Source organism: Ailuropoda melanoleuca, chromosome 3 (genome assembly GCF_002007445.2).
Source record: "Ailuropoda melanoleuca isolate Jingjing chromosome 3, ASM200744v2, whole genome shotgun sequence".
Lineage (NCBI taxonomy): Eukaryota > Metazoa > Chordata > Mammalia > Carnivora > Ursidae > Ailuropoda > Ailuropoda melanoleuca.
The window spans coordinates 61,011,670-61,026,365 of NC_048220.1; the positions used below are offsets into that span (position 1 = coordinate 61,011,670).

The window sequence follows — 14,696 nt, forward strand, 5'->3', positions numbered from 1 at the left end:
ATTCTCATTTCCACAGGAAACAATTAGAAAACTGGATTAAATGTCTAAAAGAACTGTTTTAAGACACTGAACAACAGGCAGCTTAGGACCATTAAGGTAAACAAAATGGGTGAACTCTATGATTGCCTGGTTTTCTGCCTGGAGGCACACTGCAAACCGTGAAACACAGAAAGCAGAATATTGCTCTTGCTGAATCGACAGCACAGCGACTGAAAGTTCAGGGAGGCTGAGGGAGCCAGGAGTTGTAGGCTAGAGTTATGGAGAAGGGAAGGTAAGCAGAAGAGGAGCTTCAAAATTCCACATTCTGAGAGTTCTCCTAAGTCTTTGCTGAATATACAAGGATATGTATATACAGGGCAAACAGGGAGGAGGGGCTTTAAACTGAACACTTTCCAGAGCACACAGAGATGAGAAATCCTTGATGTACACTCAGGGAACTCAGCAGAAACTCCAGAAGAACCATGTAGGACTAAACTATCCCTAGAGTAAAGACTATTTTCAGCTCACCCAAACCAATGTTGAAAATGCAGGGAAGCCACAAATAAAATCTAAAGTCAGCATGATAGCAAAATACAGGTCAGTGTGCAAAAATCATTTTTATGTGCATATACTAGCAAATAAACTACTATATATTAAAATTTTTGAATACCATTTAAACTAACATTAAAAGCATGGATTATTTAGGGATAAACTTAACATAATATATCCAGGTGCCAGAGACCTAGATGCTGAAAACTACAAAAGTTGTTGTGAGAAATTAAAAGAGATTTAAATAAATGGAGAGGTATACCGTTCATCAGAATTCTCAACATTAAGACACCAATTCTTCCTAAACTCCTCTGTAGATTCAATGCTATTCTAACCAAATCAAAGCAAGCTTTTTTTGTTAAAATGCAAAAGACTGAAAATAGCACATCAAGGATGTGGAGCAACCGGAATGCATATCGTTAGTGGAAATACAAAGTGATACAGCTAACATATTATTCTTCTATTGCTGTGTAACAAATTACCATAAGCAGCGGCTTTAAAAACACACAATTATTAACTAATGGTTTCTACAGGTCAGAAGCCTGGGCATGGCTTAGGGAGGTCCCCTGCTTAAGTCTCACAAGATTGCCATAAAGCTGTGGCCAGGGCTAGGCTCTCAATTGAGGCTTGAGGTCCTTTTCCAACTCCCTCAGGTTTTTGGCAGAATTAATTTGTTTTTGGCTGTAGAATTCACGGAAGCTTGCTTTTTCAAATACAGCAAGGGAGAGAGTGACTCTAGAGTGAATCTACCAGCCAGCACAGATTCGTATATAAGATAATATGTCGACAGGAATGACATACACTCACATTTGCCACTTTCTATTGGTTAGAAGCCAGTCACAGATCGTGCCCACACTCAAGGCATGGAGTTATAAAAGAGCATGAACACCAGGAAGCAGAAATGATGGGGGCTACTTTAAAGTCGGTCTTCCACAAACAGACTGAAAAAGTCTGGTAGTTTCTTGGGGGTGAATCCACACTATCACACCACTCACCACCTCTAATCCTAAGTATTTACCTGAGCAAAATTAATGTGTATGTCCAGATAAAAAATTATATGCAAATGTTCATATAAAATTTATGTATAATAGCCTCAAACTGGAAACAATTCAAATGTCTAGTTACTGCCGGATGGATAAACAAATTGTCATGTATATACAATGGAATGTCTTTCAGTACTAACAGGGGATAAGCCACTGACACATGCAACAACATGAATGAATCTCGAACATTTGTGCTAAGTAAATGAAGCCATACACAAAAGACTACATTCTAGTTCATGAAATGGTAAAGAATTTTGTATAGAAAAAGAAAAATATAGTATTTTACAGTGACAGAAAGCAGATTTATAGTTATTTGGTGCCAGGCATGAGGGATGAAGGTACCAGAAAGGAGCACAAAGGAACATTGTTATGGTAGATTTCTGCATATACACAATGTCAAATATACGACTAGCACTTGGCATACCCTTTTCAATATCATCTCCCACTCCTCCTGGGAGGCAGTAGAGCATATGAAGGAATGAGATGTCCATCTCACTGTAGAGATTGAGGGTGATAACATGAGTTCCGATTACACTCAAAAAAAGAAAAAAACAACCTCAACATTCATATGCCTGACTATGTGGGAATGGGAATAAAGGAAATGAATGTGGGGTTTATTTCTAGATAGGAAAGTTCTGAGGGTAGATAACTGCGGGAATTACAATACATTTACTATGGCTGCTCTTGGAATTCAGATTGGTACAAGAGCAAAATAAAAACAGAGATATACTAGATGCAATGAAAATTAAAAGAAGGTTAGATGGAAAAGAAGAAGTGGGAGAGCTGTGGGTATAGGAGAGAGTTGCAGACGTACCATGGGTGAGGACGATGTTCAAAGTTTGTAGAAATGGAATTGAGATATTTACAGTAAGGATGCTAAATCCAGAATTTTGGAAGATACGTGAAGGGGTAGTTCAAGCTGCGAACCTTTAAGTAATTAAATACGTGAAAAAAGATTAAATAATAGATAGGAAACCTATTCACTATGGCAATGAAGCTATGACAATGACGGTGGGGTGATCATAATGCAAACAGATACAGTGGATTCAACAGACATATCACAGGATGGACGTGAAACAACTGAAGACAGTAGCTGTTTAGTTTTCTGAAAATATTTTTATCAAAACACCAATCTGTGTTCCAAAATATCTAAGTTCAGAAATGACCTTAGGAAATGAGACTCTGGGCTGCAACAATAGTACCTACACTAGGATTGAACCATAGGTTAAATCAAGCCATCAATTAGAGTCCCTGTTTCCTCACTAAAATGAGACCTGTAACATGTTTGTAAATGTTTTTATAATGAAATTTCCCAAGATTACCTCCTTGTTGTGCTTTTAAATTTTTTTTTAAAGATTTCATTTATTTATTTGACAGAGAGAAAGACAGGGAGAGAGGGAACACAAGCAGGGGGAGTGTGAGAGGGAGAAGCAGGCTTCCCACTGAGCATGGAGCCAGACGCAGGGCTCCATCCCAGGACACTGGGATCATGACCTGAGCCAAAGGCAGATGCTTAAGAACTGAGGCGCCTCGCTTTTAAAGTTTAAATTAGGTGCAACTACAGCCAATATTGGTTTGGCTGATTCTTGCATATAAAGAGTGATTTGAAAGATTCATTGGAACTGAATTTTCTCTGTCACAGGCCCTTTTATTAAACTGTTGATCAAATTAATTTATCAAGTTAATTTCAATGAACCACATATCCTCCAGAGCCCTTAAAAAGAGGAAGCAGTAAAAGGGATTTTGAAATGTCAAGATAAACCAAAATCAAGAGCTGAATGTGGCAATCATGATGTAGGGTTCATGCAAACCATGCAGTTGTCTACTTTTTGAGGTAGAGAAGACCTAGCGGTCTATGCATAAGCTTCCCATCTTATGTATAACAAAACCATAATGCTCAATAAGCAGTTAAGCTCCCTGAGTTGATTTAAAATATTTTTCCCCTGTGGAGACCGAACATTTTTTAGAAAAAAAAAAACAGTCTACCAACTGTAAAGAATGGCAGGTATCTAACTTTAGTGGACTTGCTTATATCATACGCAATGCTTGCTAAGGAGTCAAACAGGAAAGAAAAGCTGCTTTAGGTAAACGGCAACCAAAACCCAAAGGTTGTTAGTTACTGTAGGTGACATCACAGAGCAGACAGATTGTTTCTCCATTACAAACAGAGATCCATAAGTTGGTATTGATGTTTTATTTTACTTTTCTATTAGAGGTGTTTTTGTCGATCTTGTTATAAAAATGATAGCATGATAATATCTAACATAAGTTGAATTGTCAAAATGTACACATAGAAATAGGCCAGCTACCTAGTGGTAACCTACTCTTTGTGCAGATTATTTTTTTTCTGAATGACTTTTTGGACAACAAATGTATAACATACAACTATGTTTAAATATAAACATATAAAAATATAAAAACATAAAATAAAATATAAATATCAGACATGTATAGATTGCCAACAGAGCTACCCCAGATTTACAACTCAATTCAAATGCCTCAGGTCAGAAATTTGTGCCTCAAGGGATAGCATAAAGGAGCAAAGTATCCTGGCAAAAACTCCTGGCAGATGGAAAACTGAGGATCTGCTTAGAAGAAGCAATCTTACCTGGCTCCAGGGGTTTCTTACTTCATGAGAATGCCAGCCCAGTAGGACACAAGTTCTGATTTTCCAAGAAAATCAAAAAATTCTGGTTTTTATGTAAAATCTTGTAATTTTTCATCTTGGAAATTTATTTTAATTTTAAAACATTTATAGGCCAAACAAATTTTAGGTATTTATTTTTTGGGGGAGAAGCTAGTCCCTGGCCCAATTTTATATCTGGGCCAATGGACTACCAATTTCACCTAATTGATTTACCAACTGAGGTTTCATTGCATCTGTATATTCATTCACTGTCTTTGGATTGATTATCTGCAGCCCAACGGGTTGGCTTCAAAAGAGAGACCCGAACTTCTAATGCAATCAACAAATGAGCTGAACTTTATCTCTTTATGGAACTTTTATAAGAACTTATAGTTTTTACCACTTAATTGTTATCACAGAGCAAACAACTGAATGAATTATGAGCCTGGAAATTGTGAGTCCATCATTTAAACCAGTTAACTTAGTTTCAAAAGCATATGATTATTTCATGTGGAATATATTACTTTGGTTTTCTACAGAACCTAGTTCACTGAATAAGCTACTCTTGCTCTACGTGGATACGAGATAAAGGTCTAAAGTGACCATGGCCTAGGGCAGTTTGGATTTGGTCTATAAATATTTTAAAGTTGTCAGAAATACCCCAGAGTTGTACAAGGGCCAGAGATTAAGAGAGTCAATCCAAGAAAAGGAAGGAAAAATCCCACTAATGATATGAAGAATTGGACAAAGGATGAATTAATGATACCCACTTATATTTTGCTTTGACAGTTCATTTGAGGGTTTTGTGTGTGTGTGTGCGTATGTGTGTAATGCGTTTCTTTGAAACTAGAAATATCTTTCTGAAGGAAGACTTAGGTTTTTTGCAACCAAAGCATGGCTAATGCAGCTTAAACAAGCAATAACTGGTATTGGTAAAAATGCATTTGAATTTTAATTAGAAAGTTGGAGAATTTTGAGGTTTAAAAGAAAAATCTGAATTCACCAACATGAAAATGCATTGTCATATTATTGATCGGTTTTGTAATCTCAGCATTTCTTCCGGGGCTTTTTTAAAAAAAGATTTTATTTATTTGAGAGAGTGAGAGAGAGAGAGCATGAGAAGGGAGGGGGTTCAGAGGGACAGAGGGAGAGGGAGAAGCAGACTCCCCTCTGAGCAGGGAGCCTGATGTGGGGCTCAATCCCAGGACCCGGGGATCATGACCTAGACCAAAGTGCGATGCTTAACCAACTGAGCTACCCCTCTTCCGGGCCTTTCAATAAGGGTTCTTATATTGAAAACAAAATCAAACAATAATTATTATTATCACTATTATTAGTAACCATTGAAGTATTTTATCTGAAAAAATGTTTCTATTAGGATTAAGCTACATGAAGAAATGTTTTTTAGAGAAAGATCTGGGACCAAATAATTAACTATGTGCTCTGATTTTTTAAAAATAATCTTTATATAGACAGAGAAGCTTAATAAAAGGCAACTGTTGCTGTTTAACCTGAATGTTGTTTCTTAGAAGTTTAAATTTAGGACTCTTTAATTAGAAACTAAGAAGTTACCAGTCCACCCTTTGAACACTATGTTCTTAAGTCAACAGAAGAAAAGGAATTGCATGATTACCAAGCAGATGTCCTATTAGTTATCTATTAATTTTTATTCTGTATTTTGGAACAGATGTAAATATAATAATTATAAATTAAATGAAAGAAGTTGCTAACAAATGATGGAAATTCATGGCTTCTAAAATTTCACCAACTTTTTTCTAAGTGTTTAATATGCCAATCACATTGTTTCCCAAGTCAATTCTGAAACTTGAGGGAATTTTAAGGAGACATTAATTAGAATTAATATATACACATAATATCAGTTATAGAAAATACATGTGAATATTGATAAATGTATACTTATGAGGATTACTTTCATGAAAAGCCCAATGAGCAACTATGAAAAAAAAATTATTTGAAACCAAGAGAGCTGAAATTAGGCAACCAGAAGTTTCCACAAAGAAATCTCTTTCTTTCTAAATGCCTCCTAGAAAAACAATGTCCAGTAATTAGATCCAGTCTTCTTCCCCACTCTGGCTTTCTTGAGGTCTAACTGATATACAAAACACTGCCCATTATTTAATGTATATAATTTTATGAGTTCAGACACATGCATACACTTGTGATACCATCACCACAATGAAGGTAATAAACATTGGATCTAGTCTTTGTAGCATCTATGATAAGTGTAGCCAGCTTTGTAGAAGTGCTTAAGTTGTTTTAAATATTTTTATTTCTTAAAAGTATTGGAATATTTTTTACATTATGTGAGGGAGACCAGAGTGACTGTGGAGTGAAGATGTGAGAACTATTAGGAAAATATTGGAAACGATAAGTACTCTTAAGTCAGTGTAACTGCAATGAGGAACATTGCCCTCTTATTTTTGAAGTTTGCAAAGCATGCTCCAGAAAACAAAGAGGAAAAAAAGCAAACAAAGATACCGATCAGATACATTCCAGCATTTTTAGCCATCTCCATTCTTACTTACTAAAAAAGTAAAAAGTGGAGAATATCCTTGACAATGTAAAGCATTTTATGCCAGACATTCATTGTATCATTTAAATATTATGAATCTGGTCAATGTCTGTAATCAGTTCTCACATACATACATGAGGATTCACATTTTTTCATGATTAGGACACTACATATTAGCATGCATTTCAGAAAACATTATTGCATTTGGGCTCCAAAAGTGAAAATCCTTGGAAGTTAAAGATGCATATACCAGAATCATCTTGGCCAAAAGATTCACAATATCTATTTCTAATATAAAATAATCTCCATTTCAAATAAAGCAGACACATATCAGTATTAAGAAAGCAATGAGCTCAACCTAATGTTGGAGATCTTCCATTGAACTTCACTCCCTAGTAAGATATTACCACCGAAGGATCGCTACATGAAAGACTTAATCAAGGTCCACATATGGCCCTGCGTTTGGTTATTAGTGCACTGAATTATGTGTTTATTATAATTGTTTCTTCTTTACTCTTCTATGCTTAAGGGACCTGCTCATATAAATGACTGCAGGATAAATAAAGCTGACAAACACAAGTGACTGTATCTTTTGGCATTAAGATAATTATAGATCATTACATGGTAGGAACAGTCAATAGCCCTAAAGTAATATGATTAAATAAAGCACTTTAAAACTGTAATTCACCTAGCCTTTTTAATATTTTACTATTTCTTCTTTGTTGCTCCAAAGCTATGAATTTTAAGATTTATTTGTCACTACTCTCTATATTTTCTGCTGTACACAGTATTTGTGGGCTATGGCAACCAATCCCCTTGGGCTTTCTTTTGCTTTAATTTGCATAAACACAGGCATCATATGAATATTCAGTGAGTGGCTTTGCATTAAGTAAGTGCCCTTAATCAGCTTTTCAGTTCAGTTTTATTGGTTGCACGCACAGTCAGTTATTTCATCCAGAAAATCTGAAGGCCCTACAAACTAACCAGGTAAGGATTGTAATTCCTTGATGCATTTAATGAAAGAATATTATCATTTGATTACATAGGTTCTGGAGAATGCTAAAAGCATGGTGGATTTTTTTTTTCCCTGTGTTTTTTTTCTTCCCTTGGTGGTCAGGTGGGTGCATGATTCTCTAATTTGCATAAACATCAGTTCTATGAATAATTCATCAGGGTTATTTTAAACACTAGGCTTCTACTTTGGATGGCACTAGGGTACCGCCATTTGATTGGCTGAATCTGTTTTCATCACCAGCAGAATTCCTATAACATGAAAGCACCTAAAGGAGCTGAATTGAATATACAGTATTTGTTTTTTGAAAAATGTCTGTTATCCTTTCAAAGCAAATTGTGCTGCTTTTCCCCCTCCCTAACATTAGAACTTCTAGCTTTTCATGATAAATACATTATAAACTCAAATGTGGCTACCATTTGTAGACTTGACCGGTGTCTATGATTTCTGGAGAATGGGGTAGCAGCTGTATTCTTCTGAACATGCATAAACATGAGCGACATGTAAATAAGAAACTGTCACATGCATATGGAGCCCCGAACAGCTCCATTGCTAGGATCCATCTATTTCTCTTTATCAGAATATTCTCTGAATAGACAACTTTGAGATTTTTTCATCTATTTTAAAATGCCATGGGCAATTATGGTACTATATTTGCATATAATAAGCATATATGATCTGACAAATTATTTCTTGTGTAATATGTAATTTATAGTTTCTTCTCAGCCCACCTACAGATTTTTAAATTTGGTAGTTCTTTGCAGCACAATAGCAACAGGAAAAGTGTTAATCAAGAATGACCAGCTAATTAATTTAGATATTAGGTGTAATTCACTCCCACAATTTACTAAAAATAGATTATACCTTTCTTTATGCTTGTGGAGATGAGGAATATGGAGGTTTACACCATCTTTTGTTAGTCACTTGAACATTAGTCATTTGCATTTCTGGTCTCAGAGTCCTCACTGACAAGATTCTCATTGCAAACATTTATGATCTTGAAACACTAAAGAAACATGGGATTGGAGAACGGTGTAAATTGAATTTAGTCTTTGGCACATTCCATTTTTGTTTTCCTACTCCACAGAGGAGTGTATCACAAATAAGATGTTGAACAATTACTGTTATGAAAGGTATACTGAATGATATGTATAATCAGTCTGTGTAATCAACTATAAAATATTCCACGTTCACTGTATTTTCTACATATTATGTGGATAAAAATATCAAAGGCATCTTTAATAATGAATAAAACGGCTGATAATTTCTCAGTATTTCATAGGTTTTCCATATAAAATTTTTTAAGTTTACTCTAAATCAATATTGTGCAGTAACATTTTTCAAACTTTTTGTAAAAAATATTCAAATATGAGGTTTATATGATGCTGAAACTAAAGAAAAATAAAATCCTTTTTATTTTCTTTTCTAGCTCTCTATATACCTAATGATAGTGTTGAGCTAGTTTCCATTTTCCTTTATTTGAATTATTTATAATTAGGTGAGGGTCTATTTCTATTTTTCTTTTTCTTTCCTTTTTTCTTTCTTTCTTTTGCTTTATCTTGGAATCAATATAATAAAGAAATATTTTTGAAACAATATTTTTTCACTCAGAACCAACTATCATAAGCACATTTGACATGTTTATTATTTTATCTGTTGACAAAACACTTCATAAAAAATACGGAAAAAGGAATTCAAAACAAAAATTGTTTAAAATGAGGTAAAATTGTTCCTTGTACTCATATCAGCAATTGTGTTTTAATTATAAATAGTAATATAAATCTCACATCTGCAGTGTGCTATGTTTAATTAAATCTTGCAGGATTTGGTATGGATGCTGCTTATTTAATTATCACCCATTAAATCTTTACAGCTGTAATAAACACCAAGCAATCTTTACCATACTATATAGAGATTACAGATTTGGAACTATTTAACCAAAGACTCTTATTCAGGTGACGCTCATCCTATTGAATACTTATCATATGAAATCAGCTAACCTTACATACCTTCAGTATTTAGTTTTTTTTATTTGTTTCAAAATAATACAAATTATTTTCTAAACAAAAAATGAATACTTATAATTTCAGAAGACAGCTTATCCTTCTTTAGATCTATGACAGCATATTTATAATTCTATTTTAGGTATACATAATTTTGAAAATGAAAAATTCTCATTTAACTCTTTTTGATGAAGCTATTCTGAAACCACTTTAATGTGATAAACGAGTTCTTTTGTGCTTTTGCCATCTGTATTATTTGCAAGAATCACTGAAGCTCTTTTAAAGAAAACATATTTTAAATGAAGTTGGAAACAACAAAGACAGTGAATGACCACAGAATTTACCTTTCATTTTAGTAAGAGATTCTTCCTAGAAGGGCAGGAGTCATCTTGTGTTGCATAAGCCTTGTGTAAAGAAAACAAAGCATTTGTTTAAATTTTGTAAAGAAATCATCACATAAATAGAATTAAAATGATAATGCATTACATTCCTAAGGAAGAAAAATAATTTGCATCTTGCAAATAGTCTTACTTCATGCAGTGCTTATTATATTTTTAGACATTTAAGAAGAAAAGCAGTTAGGCATATAAGTTTATGCTGTCATTTAAAAAGATATTTTTCTTTACAAAAAGATTTTTTTAACATCTAATCAACCCTGTATTTGGCAAATAAAAAAATATATATTCAGATACTATTATTTGTAATATTTGCATTCTCATTTTAATCTTCTCATTAAAATAGTCAGAAAATTGTCCAAAAATTGCTGGTGAGTGATTTAAGCAATTAAAGATGTATGTATGTATGTATGTGTGTGTGTGTACTTATATATATACATATATCATGGCTAAATCAATTGGTAGTTAAGGTAAATTGTAACCAACGAATGCTTTGACCTATATAAAATAAAACATGGATTGATCTACATGAGGTGAAGCTTTAAATTTGAGGAACACTTGTCTGTACAGAAGTTTGGGAACTGATTATCACCTTAAGGCAAGAGACAGAAATTACCTTATATGGATCCCCTAGCAAGATCATGCATCCTTAAAAAAGATTGAAAGTTCTAATGAAGTGAGGACATCCTTCAGGAATTCTTAATCTAATTGATGGTGCAAGTACATGGCATGACCCATATATAAATCTCTCCACCCAGTGTTACTCGTCTCTCAGGAACCCAATCATTCAAATTTGTAAATATACTTGAAATTTTCTTTTTATTTTCCTGAACTAATACTGTTTACATCTAGATAGACAAAGTCTTGTTTAGTAACACTGTGTGTGAGTTAGCCAATTCAGTTTCTTAGTATAGAGGAGGACAAGGAGGGGGAGAGGAGAGGGAGGATTGGCTTACTTTTGAGTTCTCTTATTCTGATTGGAGTTCCCCTCAGCTACTCTGGTTGCTTGACTCTCTTGATTAGAATTTGTACAATCAATATTTTAACGGGTAGGTTTTGCAAAGTTATGGGGAATGAATTTGTACAGTCATTCTTACAATATGATCCTTATCATATTTAGGCTGTCAGCCAATATCAGTAAAGGTGCTATAGGCTTAGGTAGTACATATTTTTATTACATTTTAAGTTCAGACCTTGTTTGCAATTTCCTAAGCACCACCAACCCAGTAGCATTCTGAACTCAATGATAAGGACAGCAAAAAGTATTTGTAATTAAAGTTTTATTTTAAAGGTTAATTATTTTGGAGGGTTCTAAAACATTCTCAGCCTTCCATCATACGATTTATGGAGGACATATATGATATACTGAGAATCTACTTGGGATGAGTACTTAAAATAGACCTCTTAAGAAGACATTTTAATAAGGGAGCCTCTTGTAGGATTACCATTTTTCTCTTTATTTGTTAGCACAGTGCATTACATTTATAAATTTTTTATGGTGACTCTTGAAGAAATCACAAATACCAGTTAGTATCATATGCAGTGTTTTTCCACTTCTAATTTTAAGTGAGCCTGGTTAAAAAATTGAGTGTTACATTTTTTGTCAAGTTTTAGTATCAAAATTATATTAGCCTTATAAAATGTGTTGAGCCGACTTCCTCTTTTCTCTGACACAGGCTGTATATGAATTATCTTACTTCTTTGAGTTTTGTATAAATTGCCTATAAATCTATCTGGGCCAGGCATCTTTTGAGGGAAATTTTTTTTCTTTTTGATTCAATTTCTGAAGTGGTAGTGATCAATTGGGTTATTTCTTATTGCATATATTTTAATCATTTATATTTTTTCTAGGAAAAAGTTCTTTTCATCTAAGTTTAAACTTCATTAATGTCAACTTTTTCATTGTATTTTCTTATGATTTATAAAATGTCTACAATATGTGTAATATGTCCCTTTTTTCATTTTCTATTTTATCTATTTGTGATATTTTATTTTTTCCTTGGTAATTCTTGCAAGAGGTTTCTCTATTAATACTTTCAAGAAGCAGTTTGGGGTTATCTCTACTGTTTCCTTGTTCTTTATTTTTATTCATTTCTGATTTTTAAAGCTCCGTGGCCTCAAATTCCTTAGAGATGATATCAAAGCTTTGTTCTAGCTCTACAATGCTATCATTCTATAAAAAGTTATCCTATGTTCAGGAGCCAATGGAATGCTCACATAAACATGAAATGAAGTAGGATGTTATCAATTTGGTGAACTTATTTTTGACGCAGAAACATTTTGTCCTGAGTAATCACAACCAGACCATTTCACAGGGCTATGAGTAGACTTTAGCCTTGGAGGAAATCTTGGAAAGAGTTCCATGGTGCTATCCTGATGATAACATGATTTTTTTAGTGACTTTTTAAAAAATGTGTCATTTTGACAGAGAGAGCTCCAAAAGTCTATGGAATAGTATTTGAAATACATTGTGCTCATGATTAAATACAATAGCACTAATTGCTTAGAAAATGTTTGTGAAGGTTCACAATGCAACACACAATTGTTTTAAACTCATATAGAAGGTTGCTAATCTACTGGGGATTTTTTACTTTCTCCATTTCGTGAGTGGACCACTAATATAAAATTATCTCAAAATCAGGCAAAGCTAATGAAAAAGGGCATCAGTATTCTCGTCTGCCTGCTTTGGTAGCATTTTCTTAGTAAAATCCAACTCATGCCTTTGGTATTTCAACATTAAGTCAAGTTAAATTCTCAGTTAATAAATAGACACACAAGAAAATCACAGACTGAATTCTTATCTGTATGAAGAGTCGGTTTTTGTTTGCTTGTGTGATTGTTTAGTTGCCTGTTTGTAAATTCTCTTAGAATGAACTGAATATGCATATCAGCTGTCATTCTTACCTCTGAGCCTGGTAACATGATGAATCATTTGGCCTAAACAAATACTGCAATCAAAGCTACCTATTGGAAATGTTTAAATTCCATATAAATACACTTAAACAAAATCCAAAAAGAAAACATGAACTTTTTAAAGAAAATATTTTAGCAAAATGATCAACTGTCTTGTAGAATATAGTAACCTTGACTGACAACTATAACATTAGAATTTTGTTATCAGTTAGAGCCCCCTTACACTTTTTTTGATTCATAGCATATGGATTTGACCTACTTAAGTTAATAAAGCCTCTGATTAATTTATCTGCTTTAAAAATATAAGTAAATTTGAGAAGAAGAATATAATTATTTAAATGTTAGTGCTATATATAAGTGATCAAACGTAGAAAATAATTTTCTTTTAAATACAAATCATACATTACTGAGATACATTTTAGTCATGATTATTTTTATTTCAATGTGATCAATTTTACATTTGCTTCTTAACATGATTTCAAGAGCAATATTCTACTTATTTCAAGGTCTGTAAATTGTTTAGTTCAATATCTAGTTCCCAGATACTTGTAGCAAAATATGTCTGAGCTTGCACCTATATTTTCACATTAAATTAGACCATTAAACCTAACTTCAAATACCCAACTCAGTGATCTTTTTCTCTGAGACTATCCAAATTCCTTTGCCACCAATTTTGAAGTCTTCTGGTCATAGTGAGAAGAATTTTGCCTACCAACAGACTATTTTAATAAGTCACATAATGTACCCTGGAGAGAATTTGATTTCACATAGAACAGAGAATCAAGTCTCAATAGTGGTTGTTTCTTGATATCTCTGAGACAATAAATGATGTTTTAAAAGTAGTAATATCAAGACTTTGAGGATTTTTACTTTTAATTAACTTACAATACCTTTGTTCAACCTGATAGGATTTTTACCTGATGGCAGATTTGTATGACATAACAGAACAAGCTGGGAATAGATTCAAGTCCCATAACAGATCTTGCAATTATAAAAGGACTCTCCTGGAAAAGAGTTATCATTCTTTCACACATACAATGCAGAATTATATTACCAGTATTTATATTTTATAAATCAAACATAGAATGTCTTCTCTTTTCCGGCTCTTTGAGAAATAAACGATAAATAACTTTCTCTAAATATATGAGCCTCACATGAGGCAATCTGTTAGAGGGCAGCACAATAAACACAACATTTAGGAACACTTTCCTCCTTATGTCAAAATTTGTAGCTTTTTTCTCTTTATATTATCAGAAACAGAGAAGAATCTGCTTCTTCTGTTATTGTCCACCTAGTATGCTAGTCTTTGATTATTGTATCACAAGAATGATCATTGAGGCTGATTGTAATATGTCAAGCAATAGATGCAAGCATGAGAAGAGAAATGTGAAAGAATACCAGGTGATGAATTTTTTAAAAAATCAAAATATCCTCTTCATGTAAATGGCTGGGGGTGGAGGTGGAGAGAGAGAGAGAATATTGCAGTATCTACATGCAAAGAATGAAGTGGACCCTTATCTTACAAAACTTAAGTCAAATGGATTAAAACCTAAATGTAAGACCCAAAACCATAAAACTCCTAGAAGAAAACATGGGGTAAGTATTCACATCGGATTTGGCGATGATTTCTTGGCTATGACACC

General features: G+C 33.5%; 2 long non-coding RNA genes across 4 annotated transcripts in view; one reads left to right on the plus strand and one right to left on the minus strand.

The window, feature by feature from the left end:
- The first annotated feature begins 7,662 nt into the window (after positions 1 to 7,662).
- Positions 7,663 to 14,696, plus strand: part of LOC117801394 — a 146,634-nt gene continuing 139,600 nt past the window's right edge. For 2 of the 3 annotated variants that reach the window (XR_004623884.1, XR_004623885.1), the window contains exon 1: positions 7,663 to 7,717. This is a non-coding gene — a long non-coding RNA (uncharacterized LOC117801394). The remainder of the gene's footprint in view (positions 7,718 to 14,696) is intronic. The other variant, XR_004623886.1, reaches the window with a different exon arrangement.
- The window catches only part of LOC117801395, a 32,264-nt gene continuing 26,081 nt past the window's right edge, over positions 8,514 to 14,696 (minus strand). Inside the window, exons 3-4 of the long non-coding RNA XR_004623887.1 lie at positions 10,090 to 10,149; positions 8,514 to 8,748 (exon numbers count right to left, since the gene is read on the minus strand). This is a non-coding gene — a long non-coding RNA (uncharacterized LOC117801395). The remainder of the gene's footprint in view (positions 8,749 to 10,089; positions 10,150 to 14,696) is intronic.